This window comes from Rhinolophus sinicus, linkage group LG16 (genome assembly GCF_036562045.2).
Source record: "Rhinolophus sinicus isolate RSC01 linkage group LG16, ASM3656204v1, whole genome shotgun sequence".
NCBI lineage: Eukaryota > Metazoa > Chordata > Mammalia > Chiroptera > Rhinolophidae > Rhinolophus > Rhinolophus sinicus.
In genome coordinates this window covers 34,529,987-34,542,951 of record NC_133765.1, presented here as the reverse complement: position 1 = coordinate 34,542,951, position 12,965 = coordinate 34,529,987, and the positions used below count along the sequence as shown (strand labels likewise).

The 12,965-nt window shown below is 40.5% G+C and overlaps 1 protein-coding gene and 1 non-coding gene across 15 annotated transcripts in view; one reads left to right on the top strand and one right to left on the bottom strand.

Annotated features, from left to right (window-relative positions):
* Positions 1 to 12,965, top strand: part of CLIP1 (CAP-Gly domain containing linker protein 1) — a 100,837-nt gene that overhangs the window by 7,481 nt on the left and 80,391 nt on the right. Inside the window, exon 1 of one of the 14 annotated variants that reach the window (XM_074321585.1) lies at positions 6,379 to 6,506. The exons of the other annotated variants lie outside the window; for them this stretch is intronic. The gene's annotated coding sequence lies outside the window, so the exon portion shown is untranslated. Of the gene's footprint in view, positions 1 to 6,378; positions 6,507 to 12,965 lie in introns of those variants that run through there. 14 annotated transcript variants of the gene reach the window in all.
* On the bottom strand, positions 7,216 to 7,322 carry LOC141569298 (U6 spliceosomal RNA). The gene has a single exon (XR_012492804.1). It is a non-coding gene; the product is annotated as a U6 spliceosomal RNA (small nuclear RNA).

Here is a 12,965-nt window from a genome sequence, read left to right as displayed (position 1 = left end):
GGCCTTTTGTACTCGTATGTTTGTCAGCTTTATTTCCTGCAATTTAATTACAGGTGGAGTTTTTTTCCTAAACCTAAGGTCTGATAGAACCTGCTGTGTGTGCGTGTGTAGAGGATTACCGAAATAGGTAAAAATAGCCAACAATGAAGTTGGCTGTTAAGATCCAAATGAAACCAATTTCTGGTTTCCATTTACAGCGTCTCGGGTGGTTGTATAGAAAACTTGGGGACTTATGAGTAAATTTTGTAGAGTGGTATCTTCTCTTGAAATAGCCAGGTATCCTTCAGTACATAGTGTGAAAATAGAAATGTGATTATTTTTCCCATTGGATCTAAAGACCTATAACGCCCAGGTGGTGGTGGGGAGCCCAATAAATATACATCCCTCAGGGGAAAAAGAGTACATCCGGGGTGGGGGGACATGTCCATCCCTCAGGTGGAGGGGGAAAGACCTATAGCAACTGTTAAATTTGCTCACTTGTAAAGTAAAAATGAGACCTTTTATAAAGAGAAAAAACAAGGAAGTAATTGGTTCTCGTGTGAATTGTCTGTGCTCTTTTCTCATTCAGAACAAACAGTTGGTGTGTGGCTACTTTTAGTTGGGCAGGTCTGAAACTTTTACTGATCAGCATACTTTAGGGTCAGGAGTCTTTCATGTGGAGGTTAGGGTTTAAGTCCCAAAGTAACTGTGACCTTAAGTGATTTCATTTTTTAGAAGCAATTTCCTCAGTGATAAAACAAGGAAGTTGAACTAGATTGCTAAGGTCTCTTCTGAGTCTAAAACTTTATGCTATTTTAAGCATATTCGCTCCTTTTTACACATTAGTATAATTGACTGCTGTTGACCTATTAAGTTCTTCTGGGAGATACTAACCAGGCCTAGTAATTTCAGTCCCTCTTAAGATCTCTCTTATGCTGGTGATATTAGAGTTACAAAGTCACATGATTTTGTAGAAGCTTGCGTAAGTAAATGAGCAAACTAGCTCAAATCATTCAGCTTTTCATAGCCCCTCTCCCCCACCACACCCAGTTCTTTTGTAGATGGAGGAACTTTGGGAGGTTGCTTATTTTTTGCTTAGACCTAAGTAGCGGGAACATAAAATAAACCTTCACGCAGACTGAGCTTGTACAGACATGCCTCGTTGCAGGCAGTTGCGTCATGGCCCAGAGTTCCATCTGTGGCACGGTAGTCTGAGGATCCAAGCCCTTTCCACCTTGGTGGGGTTTTGGCCCCTTCCTCCTCCTTTTAAAAACTGCTATAGACTGAAACTCTGCGTACAACTTATCTTCTGTACTGTGTCATACACACTCTAAGTTTTAAAAACATGGAATTTTCAAGCACAAAATAGTTTTTCTAAGGGTTATGTCTATCTGTTGATACCCTGTTCTGACTTCATTCAGCAAACATCAGAAACTCAATCTTTCATCACTTAAAAGTCTACTTCTGACTTTAATAGAAAGATGTGGTAAAACTTTCTCGGTGTCTTATTGCATGATATTGTCAAACCAGCACTCAAGGTTGGTAGGCTGATTTCATCAACGGCTTTGTAAGGGCTCTACTGCTTAGAAACTCCCTTGTCCAAATGCACCATTTGCATTAAGGAGCCAATTAATTTTCTGACTCTTACTGGCTTATGTCAGTCCTTTAGTGTCTGAAGGCTTTTCACATTGATCTTTTTAAACAAACAGTGACCGCACTATTTGCTTATCTTTCATCTTTTGTACTTTATCCTTGCTAGAGATATGCATTTTAATCTTTGAGTTAATTTTAAAGCTGTTTGAGGCTGGTATATTTTAAAAGTTATATATAGTGTATGAAATACCATAAGTATTTACATATGTTGACAAATAACAGTGAAACTAGATCTTCGCGTCGCTCTAGTACAATAAGGTGACAGAAGGCTAAGGAAGACCCAGAAGTATGCCGCCTGGAATCTTACTAACATGTTTGGGCTACGGTATTTCAGTGAGCACTTCCCTTATGAATCCAGAGTGACGACAGCTATAGGAGCTATCCAGATGTGAAAGGACACTTGCGCTTACTCGAGGTGAAAATCTTTGAGGAAATACTGGTGTTTATGAATATTCTTGACAATGGAATAAAAAAAGGACAGGTTACAAGGCTTTATTATTCAATAAACGTTTGTTCAGTAATCTACCAGGAGAAACGTACAGTAATTTGAAATTGCTGTGTTTTCCTGAGAATAAGACCTAGCTGGACAATCAGCTCTAATGTGCCTTTTGGAGCAAAAATTAATATAAGGCCCGGTATTATATTATGTTATGTTATGTCATATCCGGTCTTATATTATATAAGACCCAGTCCTATGTTATAGTAAAATAAGACCGGGTCTTATATTAATTTTTGCTCCAAAAGACGCATTAGAGCTGATTGTCCGGCGAGGTCTTATTTTCGGGGAGACACGGTAATAAGGAATGGTCCCTTGTTGCGAGTGAAGACAGGAGTGACCGTGTTTGTGAGGAACCACCTCTGGGTGCTCTAATTCCCAGACATGGCTTTTGGAATTAGTGTAAGTAAATCCTGTAAAAACAAGATAACAAATTTGATAGATGTGGAACCGAACAGTAGTGTTGACAAGTGGTACCATAGTGAAGTTGATGCTTTTTACGTTGTACCTGTTTCTCTCATGTCTCCTTGTCCCTTCCTTTAATTGATTTTATTATTTTGTGTCATGCTTTCTGATGATTTGTGAAATGTAGAAATTTAGCACTATGAGAATGTTATTACCAGCTCTGTCGTCAGCTTGTGGGCTAACTGTAAGTTTATCAAAACAGTACACAAATGAATGAAGTGAGAGAGGTATCAGGCAACTTTCACTCCTTCGAAGTTTCTGTTTCTTCAGCCTGGCGGTCTTTGGAGAATGCTGCTCATCTTCCAGCTAGACTAGGGTGCTGCTTTTTCCATTTATGTGAAAAACTAAACAATAAACAGTGGTTTTCTTAACTTCATTTTTTACTTTGTATAGGGCTTTTTAGTTTAAATCTTAGGCTCCTGCTACTGACCTATATTTAGAAATTTTACACTTTGTACTGTGTTTCAGTATTTCATGGTATGTATTCTATTCAGAACACCACTATTTCCAGAAGCTCTGGCCTCCTGAACAGATTTGAGGCACTGCTCCACCCTTTTAGGCATACACCTTGGAAGGTCAGAGTCAGCTCTCTGGAAGAGGCACTCTTTCTATCTCTTTCCAATCTGGAAAATTGCTCTTTCACTTCTTATGTATGTTTATTTCTGACAAGGTTGTAAGGCCTTTTTCCCTGGCTAATCTTTCCATTATTCCTGAGTTTTGGAATATACTGCTGGAGATGGTGGGATAAAGACATTTGGAGTTTCCCCCTCCATCGCCACAGGCACCGGCCTTAGTCGACTCACCTCCATGTGTAAGATTTTACCCTCACCCTTCGAACCAGCCACTTAGTTGCTGCTGAAACCCAACGGCTCCAGTCCCCTGCTTGCTCTTCTCTCTAGTGTATTTCACTCGTTACTGCACTGATAGGAAACAGTGGCCCTTCTGTGGTCCATGCCCTAAACTGTGCTTGGTGACATCACACACATTTTCCCTGTGTTCAAGGGGTAAGATCCTGGGAGGCCAGGACAGTGATGAATGATGACCTTGGGTGGCTTAATGTCACTCATCATCAGTTTGCGTTGACCTCTCATGCTGGCCAGATACTCTGCCCTCGAGGAGATGCTCCCCTCTCCATCCCCCACGGAGATTCTGTGTTCATTCGGAAGACTGCCGAGTTTCCCAGGTGTTAAAGTGTGGGACACTATAGTCACACCTTTACCTCTTTTCTCCTGCAGTTTTCCCGCCAGGCCCCAAGCCTGTCTTTCCATGTGTTCTTATCACACCATTCCTTGACTGCGTTGGTTTCCTGCTCTCAGAAAGACAGCAGAAGCTAAACTCAGGTGGTTCAGAGGAACGGGGCTCTCCCTCCTCTTTGTGCTTGAAATGCTGCCTCCTGCTCTATTGGCCTCTAATCTGCCAGTCATTAAGTCTCAGGTTCCTCTCTTGTATCTGGAGACACTTGTTAAATTTTCATCTGTAACTCAATCTCTGTACTTTGCTTTGAGTTTTACGTGGGGGTATTTTCAAACTCAATGTTGATCTGTCTGGGCAGTGCCTTGTGCTACAAGCAGGGCTTCTTTATACACTATGTATCCCATCAAACAGGTATTTTAAAGGTTCTCTTACTGTAAATGCTATTTTTTCCTTTTTTATCAGAAGAACAATTAAATTATTCATGGTTTTATTGCAAAAGTTTACATTTTTCTGCCCTTTTCCTCACTTACATATTGTAATGACACGGGGCGTTGTCATGATGGAGGATGAAATGTTTACCTATTTCTCAGGCCGTTTTCTATGAGTATGAGTAACATCAAAGTGATGTTAATTGTGTTTTTTGACCTTGATGGAATTGTGTGAGCTGAGTTTGTACCCAGGAACACTATGGTGAACTCTGAATATTATAAGGGCTCATTAGAGCATTTAAGAAATGATGTGCGTAGAAAACGGCCTAAAAAATGGGCAACTGGTTTCATCCTCCATCATGACAACGCTCCGTGTCACTTCTGGTATGGCAATTTCTGTCAAATAAAAACATTACTGTGTGTCCTCATCCACCTTATTCACTGGATCTGGCACCATGCGACTTCTGGCTACTCCCCAAAGTCAAAATGATGATGAAAGGTAAACGTTTTGAATTGATTCAGGATATGGAGGCAGCCACGACAGCGCAACTAAAGAAACTCACGAAAGAGGATCCAGAACTGCTTCAGAAAGTGGCAGGAAGGATGGGATAAGTGTGTTTGAAGTGAGAGGGAGTTTTTTGAGGGGGATTAATGGCACTGTGTCTTTTACTGTAATAAATTTTTAAAATTTAAACATTCACCTTGTTTTTGATCACACCTCGTATATTTTAGACCTGCATTGTCTAATACAGTAGCCACAAGCCATATATGGCTATTGAGTACTTGAAATGTGGCAAGTCCAAGTTGAGATGTGCTATAAACATAAAATACACAATATGTTTCAAAGACCTAGTATGAGAAAACAGTGTGAAATAGCTTATTAATAGGTTTTATATTGATTACATTTTGAAGTAATATTTTAGATATATTGGGTTAAATAAAATGTTATAATTTCAGCTGTTTCTTTTTAATTTTTTAAAGCATGGTTACTAGACAATTCAAAATTACACATTTGTCTCGTATTATATCTCTATGGGATGGCGCTGTTCTAGAAAAGTGTAGTGTCAACAAAGGTAATGATACAATTTGAGACTCACAGCTCTTGTACACCCCTCGCTGGAGGTGGTAATTGTGCGGTTTGCCCGTAGTTTCATGGGCCTGCTTTTAAAAGGAGGTTCCAGGCTTGGGAAATCCTCCGATGGTGTCGTGTTCAAGCGCTTAGAGGGTGACATACAGTTAACTTGATGCCCTAGTTTGAAATAGCAATAGTGCATCATTTTATGAGTTCTTGTTTTGATGTTGAGTCAGTTCAGAACTTTTTGGAACTCTTACTATGTACCAGATACTTTTTTAGATCCTTTAGATGCAAAGACAAACCTCATCCCTGACCATGAGGGACTTAGTCATAGCATGATATGCAAACAAGACAGGAGTGAGTGTGATTCATCGTTCAGTAATAGAAGACTGCGCAGTGGCTAGAGCAGTGCAGAGAAGGAAGAGAGAGGGCAGGAAACGTAGTCAGGAAAGACCCTGTGAGGAGGTGATGCATCTGCTTATATTTTAGAGTCACTTCCTGTGTCCCTTGGACGCTCTTATGAGAATGTGCTGCTCATAGGTTTTGGGTGTAGAAATATTCTAACCCGTTCAGCTCAGTTCAGCGAGGATATGAGATGTGCTGAAATTGGTCCCAGGCAGGCCTATCAGCTTATTGATGAGGTCTTGATAGTCTTATGTGAAGTTACAACCTTCCTTGTTTTGCCCAGGAATTGAAGAAAATATGTAAGTGCTCTTCAGTTTTGTTTTCTTCAGTCTTTTCTATATGTACAGAAATATGAATGTGAACAAAACTGAAAGGGGAAAAAAATTGAACAACTCGCCTTTCTTTAGTGGAAATACAAGTCCATTTGGAAAGCTCCGAGAGTGTTGTGTAAGTGTTTTCAGTGGCTGAAGCAGGCAGGCTCAGGTTACACTGTGTCTTGTGTGTTGGGGGTGGGGGACAGCAAGTGACACAGCATAGACAGACATTTACATAACCATGACTTCAGGGGATAGGTTCAAGCTGTGACTGAACCTCCCAAACTCAGGGATATGGTATTAGCACACAGCCTTTGAATTTTTCTCTCAAGCTTGGCTTGAAAATCAGCTTCAGAAACATCTTTCTGTTAAACTAGACTGACTTCCCATTACTTTGCCTTTGCATTCCCCTTCTCTGTTATTAAGTTCATGGACATTTAACATTTTAGGATTAGAAGGGAGCTCAGAAGTCTCAGAGTGCGGCTGTCTGTCTACAGGTAAGTCACTTACCCTGTGTGCTGCTGGGTTTCCTCAGGGCCACCCAGGGGGGCCAGCCGACACCTGTGTTTGCAGGTGCCCAGTCTACTACGATAGCACACAGCCTGTTCTTGGAGGCCCAGTGTGAAACTCCCTCTCCTGGCAGATTGATTCGTTGCAAATTCTTCAGCTCTGCCTCCCAACATAATTTCCAGATATAGTAAATAAAGGAGTATGTTCATTTTGCTGATGGGCCAAAATGGGCTACAAAGGGATTGAGGTGAAGTGTGGAGATGTGATTTGCCTCGGATGAGACAATGCCAGGCTGGAGAGAGTGCCAGGAGATGCGGAGCTTGTGAGAAGCCAGTCTTATCAGATTTGGGTTCGTTCTTCACTGATGGCAGGCAAAGGACTCTTATTCTGGCCTCCTTAGAGCCACAGTCGCTTTCCTTTCACTTTTGAATCCTTGCTCTTCTCCTTGAGTTGGGATTTGACATCCAAAACAGTGGAATCACAAAAGGATGGAGTTAGAAATAGAACTTATTTAATCAGTATCCTCAGGTTATAGATGAGAATGTCAGGGTTTGGGAAGGGGTCAAATACTTGCTTAAGGTCATCCAGCTGGGACAGAATCCTGGTGTTCATTTCTAACCCTCTTTTCATACATTTGATTGTTGTTTTTGAATTATTTTTTCAGTTACAGTTGACATTCAGTATTTTATATTTGTTAAAAATATGGAGCGCTTCACAAATTGTCATGCCATCCTTGCACAGGGGCCATGCTGACCCTCTCTGTGTCATTCCAATGTTAGTGTATGTGCTGTCGAAGTGAGCACGATACATTTGTTTTTAAATTTTAAGCTACTTTTTTTTTTTTTAAACAGGTTTTTATTGGGGAACAGTGTGTTTTTCCCAGGATCCATCAGCTCCAAGTCGTTGTCCTTTCAATCTAGTTGTGGAGGGCGCAGCTCAGCTCCAAGTCCAGTTGCCATTGTTCAATCTTAGTTGCAGGGGGTGCAGCCCACCATCCCTTGCAGGAGTTGAACCGGCAACCTTGTGGTTGAGAGCACATGCTCCAACCAACTGAGCCATCTGGCCACCCGGGATCTCAGTGGCAGCTCAGTAGCAGCTTGTTGTCTTCATTCTAGTTGCGGAGAACGCAGCTCACTGACCCACATGGGAATCGAACCGGCAGCCCTATTGCCCAGAGTTCACGCTCTAACCAACTAAACCACCCGTCGCCCCAAAAGCCACATTTTTTAATGGGTAAACTAAAAAACAAAAACTAAACAAAGTCTTAAGAAATCAAAGAATTATGAAGAATATCGTTTCTTTTTATTTGAACATAACTTACACCATGTTCTTTTGGGGGAACTGCTTGTTTTGAGGAACCTCTTATTTCTGTAAGTTGCTTAAGTTTTTTTTAAGGTTATGAAGGGTGAAGGAGAAGGTGTGGTTTGGATTTTACTAAAATATCTGCGATTAAAATTTTTTATGGAAAATTTCGAATATATACAAAAGTAGAATATAGTACCATTAACTAACGAGCAGTTACTAACCCCTCGTCAGTCTTTTTACATAAGTTTTAGTATGTTGTAACTAAACTTGTGTTTTAAACATATTTTAGTCTTGCCAGTAGAATGTCTTTTTGGTTTTAAGAAACTATAGTACTTTCATTGATTTTTCATGCAATTACGTTTTTTGTAGTATGAAGTATTTTTATCTCAGGTGCTCATCCTAAAAGTTTCTTCCAGCAGTTTACTTAGCTGAGATGATTCCAGAACTCTAAGGGAAGTTTTCATCTCTTTGCTGTTGTATTAGGTAAGGTCAGCTAGCTGCTGTAACAAACCTCACTAATTTCACTGACTTAGAGATGAAAGTTTATTTCAGTTATGGATAAGTACAGAGTAGGTATTTCCTGGTGAGAGAATGGAGAGAAGGGCTTCAGGCTTCTTCCATGTTGTGATCCCACTGTCCCCAGTCCGTGCTTTTGAGGTTGCCCAGCTTGTTCATCAGGCCACTGGTGAATGGGGCATGGGGGATTGCACACGGGAAGATTTTTATGTGCTCGGCCTAAAAGTGGCGCTCATCCCACATGCTCCTCTCATTCCATTGGCTAGAACTCAGTCATCTGGTCACAGTGAGCTGCAAAGGCAGCTGGGAAATAGGGCCTGTTACTCAGGGGAGAAAAATAAGCTTGGTGATCACCTACCCACTGCACAGGCCTACCCACTTCTCATACTGGCCTTGCGGTGCTGCATTTATAGTCCTGTGTAGAAAGCAATACAGTAGCGTCTGCTTCCTAACTCCCTGGTTGAAGCCATTTTATTGTGGCTCAAAAATCATTAGATTTTTTTCCTGCTTATGAAGTTATACCTGTTTATTAAATAAAATTTGAGAAACCCAAGAAAATACAAAGAAAAAATAAAAACTACCAATAATCCCAGCACCTGGAGATAATTATCATGAATTCTGTGTTACATTACCTTCCAATTTAAGAACTTTTAACCACTTAGAAATACCAATAAAATTTCATTAATTCTTATTTTGTGCTGGCTTGCAAACTCCAAGACTTGTGAGGGGGTAAGGAACAACAATAAGAACAGTCTAGTAATTTTGCCTTTTCTCAGCAAAGATGTGATATTGCAGAGCTGAGGTTTTGCACTTCTGGCATTTTTGAAATGAACTTTTTGCCTCTACGTGGCAATTCTCCTCTTAGTACAGTAAATATCGAGGCTGGTGCAGTTAGCGATATATTAGAGTGGCAAGGCAGGGGTAACAGGTTACGTAAGTTTATGATTTACTTTCTACTCAGTGTTCAGAGTTCTTAAATATAGCTTACTTTTCCAGGAGAGAATACTGAGAAAAGGTGTTTGAAACTGAACCCAAATGAAAATCTGCAAATTTGAAATACATAAAAATACATTCCTGGTGGCGAGCTGAATTCTTAGGCAGACGTGCTGTTCTCGGCTTGCCCGCGTTGCTTGTTCCCGTCCGTGGTGGAGAAAGATGCAGCTGATCTTAGATGGGAAGAGCCTTTCTGGGTTGAAGGTGCATTTCTTAGGTCCTCAGCTTCAGGTTCAGGAATACAGAACCTTCTGGTTTTTCTTTGAAGTGCTGAGGTTGCATCCTAGAGGCAGACCAACAGCAGAATTCCTGTTTGTGAGGTCATCCTCATGACCTCACAGCCAGGGTTGCTCAAAATGTTTGCCCCGCTGCTGCTGGCCAGATATGAGCTTGAAGCCTGGCCTGATTCTGCAGACACCATGAGGTACCACCGGTCTGTCCCATTGTTGCTAGATTTGTGTTGACTTCTCTGCACTTTCTGTAGATAAAAAGTAAAGATGTTGATGTTAAGCCCCTATGTTTTGTTGGAAAAGATTGTATAATGTTAAGAAAATCACTGTTTTAAAATACCTTCTGCAGGGCATTTAAAAACAAAACTCCTAGTAGAGCAGAAGTATTTCACTGCGTGAATGGGTCTGTGGTTAACCATTTGCTGGGGCCTAGCATGGCTGTTGCCAATATCCATTGGCTTTATTTGCTGTGAAATTTGCTATCAATTTAACTGTTCCCTGCAAATAGACATAACATCTTTGTTCTGTGAAAATAGATCTACAGCATCAGACAAGTAACAATTTGAAATGATTAGACTTGGTTATCAGTGTTGTCAATTATTTATGACCCAGCAGCCTATGTGTTCCCTATTTTTTCCCTCTGTAGCAGTCTGTCCCTATTTTCTTAAACATGTAAGACCTAGACTCTTAAAATGTTTACTTTCTTTGAGGTGATGAGCCCTTTATGGATTCACTAGGTGTGTTCCCTTTCAAATGTGTCCCTTTACACTGGGATGTCTATAAGACAGCTTTTCAGAAATATGTAAGTTGTAGAAATGAAATTGCCAAGTTTAGTTATGGGGACGATATTTAACTACTTTAGATCACTTTTTATTATTAAAAACAATTCTGGGGCTGGCCCGTTGGCTCAGGCTGTTGGAACTCTATGCTCCTAACTCCGAAGGCTGCCTGTTCGATTCCCACATGGGCCAGTGGGCTCTCAACCACAAGGTTGCCAGTTCAATTCCTCGAGTCCCGCAAGGGATGGATGGTGGGCAGCGCCCCCTGCAACTAAGATTGAACACAGCACCTTGAGCTGAGCTGCTGCTGAGCTCCCGGATGGCTCAGTTGGTTGGAGCGTGTCCTCTAAACCACAAGGTTGCCGGTTCGACTCCGGCAAGGGATGGTGCCATGGCTGCGCCCCCTGCAACTAGCAATGGCAACTGGACCTGGAGTTGAGCTGCGCCCTCCACAACTAAGATTGAAAGGACAATAACTTGACTTGGAAAAGAGTCCTGGAAGTACACACTGTTCCCTAGTAAAGTCCTGTTCCCTTTCCCCAATAAAATCTTTAAAAAAAAAAACTGTGCTTTCAGCATATGTTCTTACACAGGGAGCATAGAACTGAATCTGTGGGTTCCTGTTGTCTTTGTAAGTTCTCTTTCACGGAAGGGTTATTGAGATAGGGTCTGAATGGCAGTGGGTGTTAGCAGAGGGGGGTGATCCCGGAGGCACCTTGAACTGACACTCTGATGGTTTCCTGGGGCAGCTGCAGCTGGAACCGCTCTTTGTGCCTTGCATAGTTAGAAAGCCCTAGCTTCACCTCCAAACTCGGGATTCATTGCTAGGTATTCTTTTTGTTTTTTTCGTCCTGGTAACCCATTGTTTTTCTTACTACAAGTAACTTTTTCTTTATCTGGGTGTTTTCAATATTCTTACCTTTATGAGGCATATTATAGGTGATATATTAATATATCTCACCTACTTGTTCAGAAGTGAGATGTTAAGTTCTAGAGATAAACATTTTGCAAGTGGTTCTTGGCTTGAAAAAATATTAGAACTATGGCATCAGTCAGTCAGGGTGTAAATGCAGGGTTCTGGGGATGAGTGGATAGTATATGTTACTGTCTTATAGTTTGGAAAGCAAGATCATAAAGTAATGTGAGTGACTTATTAAAAGGAGTAAGTGCAGGAAGCATATGTTCTGTGTTTTGAGAAGCTATAGTCTTTTTTTAAAAAAAGTTCAGGTTTTATTCATTTTTTAAATTTTTAAAAATTTATTGGGATGAGAGAAGGCTGTAGTCTTGAACTATATCCCCAACTTCTGAAATTTTTTTTAGAACAGAAGACTGATTTTTGTGTGATTTCCTGTTCAAATAATGTATAGTGAGAGATGTTATATCTGAGAGGAAAATGAGGTGCTTGGATTCTTAGAAATAATAATAGCTAACGTTTGTGATGCTTACTATGTACTAGCCTTGTTCTCATCACTTGAAATCTTCCCAGATGCTGGTATCTTCTAACATCTAACATGCTAGAAAATGTGTACCAAACCTCGACTTCCTAGAGGCTAGAACACATTTTTTTATTGAGTGGAAGGAGAACAGTCCTGTTTTCTGGAATCTTAACTTTGAGTAAGGCTAACATTCTCAAGACATATAAAGAACACTTCTTTTTTGGAAATACCAAAGAGAATAGTTCTTCAAAGGTTATTTGCTTCTCTGAAATAAATATCTTGCCCTTTTAAATTTGTTATTTCGATCAGATCTCAGAGTTAAATCACAAACTAAGGTATTAATCTAGTTCAGAATTTCTGCTTATTTCAAGCCTGGCTTTTTTGTCTCTTAAAATAAACCTTACGGTTACACAGAAAAGAAAAACTGTTCCTCTAGTGTTGATGTTTAGCAACAAAGCTTCCTGTTTTCAGGTGGAAATATAAACCTTTTCATGAGAGGGAAGAGTCAGAAGGAATTGTCAGCTGATCCATCTGTGTTCTGGATCCCTTCTCCCGGTACATAGTTGGTGCTTGGAAGTAGATTGCTCTCCCTGCCTTTCCCATCTGAGAATGTACAAGCAAAATACGTAGTAGCTATTTTTGACTGTTCAGAAGTGAGTTGTTAAGTTCTAGAGATAAACATTTTACAAGTGGTTCTTGGCGTGAAGAAATATTAAAACTATGGCATCAGTCAGTGGTGTAAATAAAGGATTCTGGGGGAGAGTGTGTAGTATATGTTGCAGTCTTACAGTTTGCAAAGTGAGGTTATAAAGTAATATGACTGACTCTTAAAACGAATGAAAAAACACACCAGACCTTAAGTTCTTTCCTCTAGGACGGTGGTGGTCATTTATTACCGTGATGTGCCATTAATAACCTTTGGAACTCTTGGAATTACGCGGTGTGCCTTGGATACATTTGTGGTGTGTTCAGTAGTTGTACATCATTATGTTTTTGAGGTTTTTTGATTCAGGTTTTGGAAACAGCTGAATAGCATTTAAGAGCCAAGTCCAAGGAAGAGCACTGGGAGATTGACACGGTCACTGCTGTCTTGAGTCACCAATAAAGTGCAATTTATAAACTGTCTTTGAAGTTACTTCTCACAGGGGAGTTAAGACTGTTTTGGCCAAAGCCGTATTATTCAAATA